The sequence below is a fragment of the Eptesicus fuscus genome, chromosome 21 (genome assembly GCF_027574615.1).
Source record: "Eptesicus fuscus isolate TK198812 chromosome 21, DD_ASM_mEF_20220401, whole genome shotgun sequence".
Classification (NCBI taxonomy): domain Eukaryota; kingdom Metazoa; phylum Chordata; class Mammalia; order Chiroptera; family Vespertilionidae; genus Eptesicus; species Eptesicus fuscus.
In genome coordinates this window covers 20,825,909-20,838,384 of record NC_072493.1, presented here as the reverse complement: position 1 = coordinate 20,838,384, position 12,476 = coordinate 20,825,909, and the positions used below count along the sequence as shown (strand labels likewise).

Sequence of the window (12,476 nt, the reverse complement as noted above, 5' to 3'; positions counted from 1 at the left end):
TCTTTCTAGTCCAGCTGCCAGGCCCATACTTTGGCCTGCCCCAGGCCTCTGGCATGTGACCAGGTCAGGTCTGTCTCCCGTGGCGGGGCCTGGCTGGGTGAACCAATGCCCAGATGCTGCAGCTGTGACAGACGAGGGCTGTTGGGGAGGTCTGTGGTCTGTGGAGTAGCCAGCCGGGCAGCCCGAACCCCCTAGACACCTGCATGGCCACTGGAGACACTCTTTATTTTACCTTCGATGGGGCTGTGGCTCACGTCCAAGGCACCTGCACCTACCCCCTGGCCTATTCCTGTGAGCTGGTGCCCATCACTCAGGACTTCTAACAGTTATTTCTGCAGCCAGCATGCATCGTTCTTGTACCACATGGAGGTGGAGCTCAGCACTAAAGACCGTGTGCTTCCGGAAAGAGGGCAATAAGTTCAGGTGAGAAGGCAGAAGGGTAAGCCCAACTCTCAGCCCTGTACAGGTCAGTCTCTCATCTTATCCTCACCCATTTAAGTCCATGCCTCATCCATCCATCCACCTATCCATCAATCCTTACAACATCCTGCCACTTAATTATTCATCTATCCCTTAATTTTTCAATCCATTTATTCACTTTTCCATCCATTTATTGATCCATCCATTCCTCTACCCCTCCATTCTTCTACTCCTCAATTCATCTACCCCTCCATCAACCCACCCCTTCATTGACACTCCCTTGCATTAAATCATCTGCAACAGTATAGCACACCATTGATCCCTCCATCCTTGCATCCATTCCTCCATCTATCCATTCATTCTTCCATCCTTCCACCCATCACCCACCCATCAACCATCCATCCATCCATCCATCCATCCATCCATCCATCCATTCATCATCCATCCATCAACTGTACATTCAACAAAACTTTACTGAACATAGATTTTGTGTCAGGCCCTGTTCTAGACTTTGGGGACATAGCAGAGAACAAAACAGTCAGGTCCCTTCCTCCCTGGACCCTTTTCCATAACAGTGTGAGAGAGACAGTAAAAAATTAACATTTAATATATTAGATTGTAATAAATCCCAGAAAATAAAACTTGAAAGGAAGCTTGGAAGTGCATGTGTGTATGGGGTGGGGGTTATAATTTTAAATGGGATGAGGTTCCCTCTGGCTTTGTATGGAAACAAACTGTTGGGGGCCAAGGGGGCAGGTAGACTGTTTCAATGGCACAGGAGGAAAGTGTTGGTGTGGTTGGAATCAGGGGAGGGTGGTAAGGGGCGGGGGATCAGATGCGGGGTGAGAGAGGTGGGTTCCAGATTGACCTAGGTTTTGGTCTCTGCATCCTGTCTGTGCCTGAGATGGGAAGGTCGGGGGATGGGGTTGGGGTAAGATTGGAGCTCAGGTTTGGACATGTGGAATTGGACGCGCCCCTTAGTGCTCCCTCACTCCCCACATACCTGTTGTGGGGTCACGAAGCGGTGTGAGGATGGCACTGGGCAGGGGTGGGAGATGTCAGGAGAAGGCAGACCCTGATCTCCCCCACCCCCAGGTGGACGGCCGGGTAGTAGGTCTCCTGGTGCAGCTGGGCACTGAGGCCCGTGTGTGGCGGGAGCAGAGCCTGGTGCTACTGCAGGTGGGTGCCAGCTCAGGTATGATTCAACAGCCTGAAAAGCCTCTGTCACCCCTCTGCCCATAACGCCTCCCACTCGCCCCCATGCATGCTCCTCCAGCCACGATGACCTCTCTGTTGCTCCTTCAACACTGCAGGCAGGACCCCCATTCAGGACCTTGGCAGCGCTGTCACTTCGGCTGGAAGGCTGTTCCTTGAGATGCTCCCATAGGTGATGCACTCTGATCCTTGAAGTCTCGGTACAAATGTCACCTCCTTTGAGAAGCCTCCCCTGACTACCCCCAAGAAAGGAGCCACCCTTCCCAGTCTCTATTATAACCCCCATTTTCTTTCCTTTAAAGTATATCATCTTTTCTGTTGATCACATCTTTATTTCCTGTCTGTCTTCCTCTTGACAGAACAGGAGTTCCCCCAGGGCAAGGACTTGGTTTATTTCGTTGAAACATAGATAAAAATCCCTCGAGAAAGCCAATAAACCAATATATGGTAGTATAATTATTATAATGAGATGTAACTTCTAGTAATACAGTTTGCCCTGGAGAAACATAAAGAAGGGAAGGAGGTAAGAGAGTGCAGTGGGGGTGTTCCACTTTAAGACTGGGGCAGAGACCTGAGGGGATGAGAAAGGGAGTCATGTAGACACTGGCGGGAAGAGTATCCAGGCAGAGGGAACAGCCAGTGTAAAGGCCCAGAGGTTGGAATGGTGCCCCCGTGTAGCTGGAGCACTACATCCCCTCCTCCCGAGGACCTGGGCAGAAGTGTAGGACCCTAAGGGGCATCTTCAAGTGCCACCCACTTTTCCCTGGCACCTGGGCACTCACACATCACCACCTTTGATGGGAAGACTGTTGAAGTCCCAGGCACTTATTGTAAGATCGGAGTCGCTCAAGGAATTAGGCAGACGCAGCGAGCAAGTAAGAGGGGGAGTTTGTTAGAGGGAATGGGGGGATGGCGCCACCACCGGGGAGGTTAGGACTCAGCCTCCGCTGTCCTTGGGGTTGAACTTTATGTGTCAAAACCGCAAGGGGCGGAGGCTGGGGGATGCAGGTGCTCTGGTCTGATTAGATGGAGTTCGTTGTCCTTCAACTGATTCGGGCTGTGGGTGGTAGGCGGCCTTGTTATCGGGGGCCTGCTGTGTCGCCCTCGGTGCGGCTGCCTCCTGCTGAGCCGGACAGGGTGACTGCAGGCTGTTCCACGAGAGGAGGCTGGGGCCCCCTTCTCCTTCAGGACTTCCTAGTCCGCCTGAGCCCCAGTCCTCTGCTGGCCTGTCACTTACGCTTCTGTCTCTACCCGGTCCTTGACTCCCTCGGCTCGTTGGCCCTTTTCAAGGCGGAAGTTGGGAAGGAGAACAGGTCCATTTCAAAGACGTCTATCCAGGCAAGCGGGACCCAGACTGTCCGCAGAGAGAGCCGTGACCCGACTGAGGTAAGCACTCTTTGGCCTCTAGAGACTCTTGGTCTGTTTGAAGCTAAAGGAAATGCATTGGCTCAAGATAAGTAAAACCACGTGACACATATCCCAGTGCCGTGATTCTGGGCCCATGGAATTTCTTTGTATAACAGTTTAGCTTTTCTTGGTTAGAAATAACAAAAAAACACATTAAAACTCACTCAAACAGGTCAGATTTCTTTATCCCATAACTAAAAATTCCACAGTGAAACCGAGCGTGGTTTGAACGGGGTGCTGACTCTGTTTCTCAGCTTTCTCCTGGTCTGTGGCCTCTACAGCTTTAGCTCCGTCTTCAGGCTGCCTTTCTCGTGGTGGCAAAGTACTGAAATTTCCAGGTCTCCAATGTGCAATCCCCATTGTCCAAAGCAAACCCCAAGTCTTTTCTTCCAATTACTGAACAAGATCCCCGTGCTTCACTTTGATTGGACCCCCCTGAGCCGGTGTTGTGGCCCAGAGGTTGTCTTCGAGGAATCCAGTGTTAGCTCCGGAAGCTGCGGGTGGGAGAGATCCCCCCCAACCCACACGGCTGCTCACGGCAAGGACAAGGATTCCCCAACCAGTATTTCTTGTTGCAGAAATCCTGCGAATTTACATTTATTTGCAAAGAATGTAAATGCCCAGGAAGACCTGTCCTCTGAGACCTGAGGCTTCTGTCTGGAATCCTCAGGGGTGGATGTATTTTCCACGCCTGAGGTCCCCTGCCTACAAGCATTCCATTGTTAACTGTTGGAATACACAAGCCGTGCCCCTCCCACCTCACCCCTTCCCGGAAGGGGACAGCTTTCAGAATTAGTCACGCTGTCAGCTTTCCACACACAGCCCTATTGAATACAAAGGGCAGCCTGTGGCGTGAGTGCTATTTTTATCCCCATGGCACAGATGGGGAAACTGAGGCCAGGGAGGGAGACTTGCTTACCCAAGATCACATAGTGAGAAAGTGGTAGAGCTAGGATGTGAATCCAGGCTTTCTGGCTCTGACTTCCTTCCCTCTCCATCTGTGGACCTCATGTGTTTTCTCAAAGTGTGATCTACTTAAGGAGAGTTGGGTACCAGGTTCATCTGTTATGGGGCCTGGGATATAGTAGCTCTCAAGAATGGTTTTCATTTATTCACTCAACAAGTATTTCCTGAGCACAGACCATGGTCCAGACCCTGTGCTCAGTGCTGGGGGCACAGAGGGAATAGAACAGACCAGGTCCCACGCTCACTGAGCTGGCATCCCAAAGGGGAGAGAGAGACAGTAAACATAACCGGTATGTGTATAATTGTATAGTATGTCAGGAGGTGATCGATGACAGTGCTATGAAAAAAATAAAGGACAGAACAGGATGGGGGGGGAGGGGGCGCGTATATTACAGGTGGAAACTATGGTTAAATAGAGTGACCAAGGAAAGCTTCATGAGGAAAGTGATGTTTGAGCAAAGCCCTGAAGAAAGGAGAGGAGATGGGACATGGGTACATCTGTGGGAAGAGTAAGTCCCTAGAGGAGGGGCAGGAGCAGATTCTGGAGGCTGGAAGGTAGCTGGGGTGTTGGAGGAGTAGCAGAGAGGCCAGTGTGGCTGGTGCTGAGTGAGCAAGTGAGTGAGAGGCTGAGGGAGAGAAGACGAGGCCAGGGAGGTGACAGGCAACCAGCTGGAGGGGACTTATGGGTCGTGGTGAGGACTTTGGCTTTTTACCAGGAATGAGGCACAGCGAAGAGAGCTGACCCAGGAAGGCCCTGACCTGACCCAGCGGTTCCCAGGCTGCCTCTGGCTGTGTGTGGGGAGCAGATTGTAGGGCAGACAGGAGCAGGGGACCAGGGAGGAGGTGGCTGTAATGTCCAGGAGGCAGGGGATGGAGGCTGGGCCAGGGTGGGGCAGTGGAGGCGGGTGGCAGTGGTTGGTTCTGAAAATATTCTCTGGGATCTTATTCCCTCTTCCCACCCTGCTGTCTGTTCTTCAAAGTTATGTGGGGCCCTGTTGTCCTTTGCCACCCCCCCCCCCCCCCGCCACATACCCGATGTGAAGGCAGCTTGGAATTTCAACTTTGACCCTTAATTAACTGTGTGACTGCGGCTAAGTGACTGATCCGTATGTGCCACAGCTACCTCCACGGAGAGAAGAATTGCTGCCTGGCAGGCAGTGTGTCCTGCAGTTGCATCCACCAGGATTGTTCATTGAAAATGAGAGGGAGACTGTTAGCGGCAGGCAAATGACTCAGGGATGTGCAGGCCTGTGGAGCTGGCTCTCACTGGGCACAGCACCACGTCGTTCTTGGACACGGAGGTGCTGGGAAGGGGGGATGGGGATGCTAAGATGTCAGGGGTCTGGCTGCCAGCAGGCTGCTGGGTCAGTGCCTCCCATGGCCACAGAGCCAAGCTCTCAAAACTGCAGACTCATCTCGCTGCCTCTGCAGCCAAGCAGGAGCCTGCCAACTCTAGGGCCAGCCACAGAGCCCGGGGGCCCTCAGGCCAGGGCTGGGCAGCCAGGAGAGGGAGGCACCCACCACTAGGAAGATGCATGAGGGATCAGGGACTGGCAACTGATCCAAGAGGAGGAAAAGGAAGACATTTTGGGAGGGCAAACAAGAACACAGGCTTTTGTCTAAAAGAAAAACAAACAGACAAATATATATATAATAGAAAATATATAATACATACTATATGCATAAACACATTGCCTAAGTTCAATGAAATTGTTTAACTTTTAAAATAATAATTTATTCATTTTTAGAATGAAAGAAAGGGAGAAAGAGGTGAAATATAGCTCTACATTGATCAATTGGCTGCCCTCCTCCACTCCCCCCCCCCTCCCCCCGCATGTCCCCACCAGGGGTCTGACCAGGAATCAAATCAGCAACTCTTTAGTGCCCAGAACGACATCCAATCAACTGAGCCACACTGGCCGGGGCTCTTTATTTAACTTTTAAGTTACCCGATCCTAAATTTACTTTTCCTCTAATCTTTTATTGTCGTTTTTATCTTGTGGCTTATTATTGATTTTCCCAACTTTCCTTTTAAACTTTTTGAACAACAGAGAAGTTGCATAAACAGTACACAATGAACCCAAGTCCCCGTGCAGAGATTCAGCAGCTCTTCGTGTTTTGCCTCATTTGCTTTGTCTCTCTATCTCTATCTGTTTATTACTTTTCTGAATCTTGCATCTCAGAAGTCTCCTGCTCCTCTTTGCGCAGGCATTTCCAAAGACAGTCTTCTCTGTTGTCTGCCTGTCAAAGTCTTTTCCAGAGGGAGTCACAAAGCATGACCAATCTTTTTCTTAACTGTGCCTTTTCCCCTGACTGAAACCAGACAATGAATGGGTCTGAGCTGCCTGTCACTACTTGAACCAATTAAGCAGAGACAGGGTTGAATCATATATGAGCATTTTATTTTCTAACTAGAGGCCTGGTGCATGAAAATTCATGCACTGGAGGGGGGATCTCTCAGCCCGGCCTGCCCCCTCTCACAGTCTGGGAGCCCTCAGGGACGGGAGGCCACCCGGCGATCAGGGGAAGGCTATGCACAATCACACCTCTGCTGCTGCCACTGCCAGCAGTGCAAGCCTCGGCCAGCTCTGGTTACCTGAGTCTCGGGCGGCCCTAGGTGGCTGGGCAGCCGCCATCCGAGGCTTGCCTGTGCCTCGGGCCGGCCCTGGGCGGCTGGGGGGCTGAGGGGACTGATGGACTCCGGAGGCAGGCATGCATCAAGGCTGGGCCCACTTGGGGATGGGCCCGGCCTTGCCACATTTCTGCCACCCCAGCGGGGCTGAGGGGACTGTGCGCCACCATCTTGTGGCTGTGGGCGCCGCCATCTTTGGTGGCGTGGCAGTCAATTAGCATATTCCCTCCTTATTGGCTGTGGGTGCTGCCATCTTTGAGGGCAGGGCAGTTAATTAGCATATTCCTTCCTTATTGGCTGTGGGTGCCGTCATCTTTGTGATGGTGTGAGGGTCAATTAGCATATTCACTCTTTATTAGGTAGGATATTGCAGGCAACATGGGAGAGCAGCAGGTCATCCACAAAAATTTGCTCTACCCACCCACCCCCATAAACCAGCTGCTTATATTAGTTAGAAGGACAAAGGTTACTTAGGTAAAATGGTTACAGGCGATGTGGGCTGGGGGTTGCAAAGGGCAGGCACCTCGGGGACTCCATTGTTTTGGCAACAAGGTTGTTAATCTTTCCATGAAGATAGGCAGTTCTCAGACAAGGAGAATGGACGGCGTTTTGAGGTTAACTCCCAGCAAAGTCAGAATGCACTTTCTTTAATCAGAACAAAACAATCACAGTTAACAGCATGATTAATATTTCTTATAACTATAGCTAGTCCTGACTATTCTATTTCTCCCTCCTTCCCCTAACATGACCAGGGCAGACTTGATGACAGTCTTTCCTACACAGACCCCACCCTGATCAACTCTGCAGTGTCTGTGCTGTAATGGTGGCCACATGGTTGGAAGGTGGGTCTGAGATGGGAGATGACCGACCAGGCCGGAGGTCATAGGCACTGTGAGTCTCTCTCTTCCTCGCTTCCTCTCTGGGGTGACCAAGGCCCCATCTTGCCCCATCAAACCAGGGCAAGATGCGGCCTTGGTCACCCCAGGGAGACAGACCTACCCCTCCTAAAATTGCCCCCAAAGGGGAATGGGGTCCAGTTAGGACAGGTCTTCTAAGAGAAGCTGGGGATGCAGCCTGTTTTGTTGAAATATCCCAATGTTTAAATGTTCGCAACCGTTAACTTCCAATACTTTGTGAACTAAAGGAAACATGTAAAATAGTTGGGTTTGGCCCTGGAGCTACTAGTTTGAGATCCTTGTCTTAGTGAGTGAGGCAGGCTGGAAGGCGGCTGCAGGGTCTGCCCCTTGACCCCCATCCCAGATATGTAGCCTCCCCCCTCCTCCTTCCCTGTAATTCCCACTCATACCCAAGACTCCACGCCATCCCTCCTTCAGTGATGACAAAACTAGTCCAGGCCTGTCAGCAAATCTGGTCCTCTATGCCCACCTGTCCTCACCACCCCACCTCAGCTCCCGCAAGGCCTCCAGGGTGGTTCGTGGAGGGATAAGAGCCCTTTCACTATTCAACAACTACTTCATGAACACCTACTATGTGCCAGGCATGGTTCTATAATTTAGATGAAATTCCTTGTGAGTGTCACAGGCCTAAGGTTCGTGTTTAAAGCAAAATGTGGGGTTGGAGTCGGAGTTGGTTGTCTCACAAAATCGAAGAACGAAGTTGTGGACAAAAACAGCAGAACCAAAGTTTCTTGAGAGAAGCCAGTCCTAGAAAAGGTGCAGCTGGGGTTCAGGCCGGAGTCCAGAGCTACCGTTCCATGTTGTAGCTGGGGGTAGCTCAGCATCCATGTGAATGAAAGCCTATTAGTCCATGTGTGGAGCCCCATATGGCCATCAGCCACCTGGGTGCAGGGGAGCACAACCCCGCCCCCCCCCCACCCCTTCACGTCAGAGAGAAGAGAGAGGAGCACATGCTTTTTTGCTGGCTTCTGATTGGTTCTTTCAAAGAATCCTGCCTTAGTAACATTCTTGGAAGCTGTTACTGCAAGCTGCCTGTCTTAGCAACATTCATACATTCCGCCAGCTGGGTTCTCCGGTTTTACTTCCTCCCCATCATGGTCCCTGTTCCTGTCTACCTAGCTTCTGTCGATCTCCTCAGTGTAACCAATGCTTCAAAATGTCACTGGAAAGGAACTGGGACTGAGACAGGTCTGCCCAGCACAGTCTAGAATGTGTGGGCTCTTGACTTTGTGCAGGAAAGATTTCAAGATACGAGTCCAGGTGATTTTGAGAGTATGTTTATCAAAGCTGGGACAGTGAAATAAAGGAAGGTCTTAGGATGGAGAAAGCAAGAACACAGCAACCGGAGTAAGCCCAGGCAGAGCTGCTTTTTGACTCACTAAAAGGTTAGGCAGGAGGGTCCTTGGAGATAGGATCAGAGAGTCAGCCAGGGACAAGCTGCTGCTGCCCCTCTGCTCCCCTTGTTGCAACTCTAATCGGCACCCTTAGAGCTTAGGAGAAAGAAGACAAAGATACACCCTGAGGAAGGATGGGGAGGGAGGCTCAAGGAGGAGCAAGCACTGGCATCCTTTGTCTTAAGAGTTTTATTTTTTTTTTCTGTTTTCTAATTTTAGGAATTTTAGGGGAGGTTTCAGGTTTTAGGTAAGGGTCTCAACAGAATACTCATCAGCTTTCTAGGTGTGTCCTCTGATATACTGATGAATAAAAATGAGGGTCATTCTCTGGTCACTTTCACCTTCAAAGAATGCCGCTGGAGCCCTAACCGGTTTGGCTTAGTGGATAGAGCATCGGCCTGTGGACTGAAGGGTCCCAGGTTCGATTCTGGTCAAGGGCATGTACCTTGGTTGCGGGCACATCCCCAGTAGGGAGTGTGCAGGAGGCAGCTGATCGATGTTTCTCTCTCATCGATGTTTCTAACTCTATCCCTCTCCCTCTCCTTCTCCCTTCCTCTCTGTAAGAAATCAATAAAATATATTAAAAAAAAAGAAAAAAGAAAAAAAGAATGCCGCTGGAAAGGAACCCGAACCAAGGCAGGTCTGCCCCACATGGTCTTGAATGTGTAAACCATTTGTTCCTAAGTGTCTCTGGTTAGGAAAGATGTTGCCACGTATTATCGGGCTGTAAACTGTTCAGCCATTTTTAAACCATCTGTCTCAGTTTTCCTCATTCCGAAACTTGCCAAGGAATTTTCCTAGCTTCTCACTAGTCTCCTCAAAAAGAAAGGCCAATATTCAATAGGTCAGAGTTTGGAGCAAGGAAAGGTTTATGGATCAAGAAGGCCTAGCTCAGGAGGACAGGAGAAATGATTCTTCAATGCATCTTCAGAGTCTGCACTCCAGGCATCTTCTATTGTTGAGGGAAGGGAGGAGGGCAGGGGCAAGGGGTGGGTGCTCGCCTTACACCGTTAGACAGGGAGGTGTCAAAAGGAATCCAAGGAATAGTGAGACATTCCTCAATCCCTTTGGTCCTTTGATCTCCCTCTTACCCCCCCCCCTTCCCCCCCCCCCCCCCCCCGCACGAGAGAGAGAGAGAGAGAGAGAGAGAGAGAGAGAGAGAGAGAGTCCTCTTAAGCTTAAGGAGACTCCTGTGAAGCTTTGAAAAAGTCATTACTTCCGCCTCCCTCCAGGTCGCCACGGAAATGGGCTGCACCGGGGCGGGGCGGGGCGGGGCGGCGGAGCGGGCGCCTGAGCGGCGGGCGGCCCTGGGTTCCCGTGGGCAGCGCCCGGCTGCAGGTCTCCCGTTGGGGCCGCGGGGTCGGCGGAGCCCAGGCAGCGGCGGGCGGAGTGGGGCAGGACAGGCCTGTAGAAGGTCCCTCCCCTCTGACCGGGCACTCGGGGGAAGGAGTGCCGCGGGAACTGTAACCGAAGGAGGCATGACGCTTCCAGAAAAATCCCAAGGACAAGTGTGGCAAGCGTCAGTCGTCGCTGTGGGATCGGGCTCCCGAGGAGAGGGTGGAGCGGTTCCACAAGGCCGCGTGGAAGTTGGAGATCAAGTTCTTCTTCCAGAATCCGAGGCACCCGAGTAGTTGTAGGCGGCAGGGACGATTTCTTATTTGGAGATGGTGACATCCTAGAACAGGGGTCCTCACACTTTTTAAACGGGGGGCCAGTTCACTGTCCCTCAGACCGTTGGAGGGCCGGACTATAGTTTAAAAAAACACAACTATGAACACATTCCTATGCACACTGCACATATCTTATTTTGAAGTAAAAAAACCAAAACGGCAAAAACACCCGCCTGTGGCCCGCGGGCCGTAGTGTGAGGATGCCTGGTCTAGAAAGTTATGTAGATGGAATGCCATTCCACTGAAGTTCTGAAATCTTGCATCACGTGAATAATTTCCGTGTCTCTTTTGTAATAAACGGATGCTATCCTCACTAATGACATCCAGGGCCTCTTAAAATTTAGTTTCGCCGTGCTTCCAAACAAAAAAGAAAGAAGAGAGAAGAGAACGAAACACCGTCATTACTTGGTGCATCTTTCCCCACCCCTTTGCTGACGTGGGCTGCCCAAGCCTCCAGCGGAATTCTCCTCGTCAGTCAGCGAATCTGCAGCAGCAGGCACGGCCCGCAGGCCATCAGAGAGAGGAAGCATTTCATGCTGTTCCTGGAGGAGCCGACTTGCCAGCAGGGGAAGCAGAAAATCAAAAAAGCAAAGAAGTTTCCTCGAATATGCTTTAAAGATAGATAAGTCATAAGGGAATGGAAAAGGCGGAGGGTGGGTATGGTTTTAAATAGGGTGATTGTAGGAAACAGGCCTCTGGGATCCATCTCCAACACAGTCTACTTTTCATGGAAAGGGTAACTGAATTTCCCCAGGGCAGACAGGATGTAGGGAGGAGGGAATATAGGAACAAAGAACTGTGTTCGGGAGCCAGCACCTGGGTGGGAACTCACCTGGCGCCCAGGATGAAACACCTGCCTCAGCTGGAGTGGGGGATGTGGGGGGTTGGAGATAACTAGAAAAGACAACTAGAGGGTGGAGACAACTAGACAAATGTCACCAGGGGTTATTATTCCCTTATATTCTTCAAGTCCTGACTCAAATGCCACCTTCTCACGTGGCCTCCCCTGATCACTGTGAGAAATGCTCACCTGTCCAAGTTCAGAGACAGAAGTATGGTGAAAACGAGACGTTTGAAACATTCTTGCAAGAGCGGGTGTCCGTCTGGTTGAACAGGCACACACACAGCAGCGATCACAGGCTATCAGCCCCCCCCCCCACACACACACACACACTCCCCCTTTTTTTTAATGGCCCAGTTGGAGTCCATCAGACCTAGACCAAGTGTGTGGAAAACTATTATCCCCACAGTACTCAGCCAATGAGGAACCGGAGGAGGGACTCACACCCCAGGGATAAAGAGCCTGTGATCGCTGCTCTGTGTGTGCCTGTTCAACCAGCCGGACACCCGCTTTTGTAAGAATGTTTCCAAAGTCTCGTTTTCGCCATACTTCTGTCTCTGAACTTGGACAGGTGAGCATTCCTCACAGTGATCAGGGGAGGCCACGTGAGAAGGTGGCATTTGAGTCAGGACTTGAGGACGATAAGGGAATAACCCCTGGTGACATGTGGAGAGAGGACTCCGGACAGGGGGAGCACCTGCTGCAAAAGCCCAGAGGCAGAAACGTGCCTGGAGCGTCCCAGGAATAGAAACAGCCTGGGACGGAGTGGCAGTGGTGTTCATTTCAAGGGGCCATGTCCCGGAATGGCGTCCAAGTGGAGGTATCTCCACCCTCAGCTTGCCTAGTCTCTAAGATGGGGAACAAACCAGTCAGCCCCAGGGCCTGGTCCAACCATGGGGCATATTTTATTTGGCCTTCAAAGTGTTAAATTTAAAAACTCAGCTGCCAGGACTTAGAAACCAGGAGATCACATCATAAAAACCAACATTTCCAGCTTCTCTTAGTGGGTGATTG

At 51.3% G+C, this 12,476-nt stretch overlaps 1 pseudogene; it reads left to right on the top strand.

Moving 5' to 3' along the window:
- Window positions 1–10,195: 10,195 nt before the first annotated feature.
- LOC129147770 (10 kDa heat shock protein, mitochondrial-like) lies at window positions 10,196–12,037 on the top strand (annotated as a pseudogene).
- The last annotated feature ends 439 nt before the right edge of the window (window positions 12,038–12,476 follow it).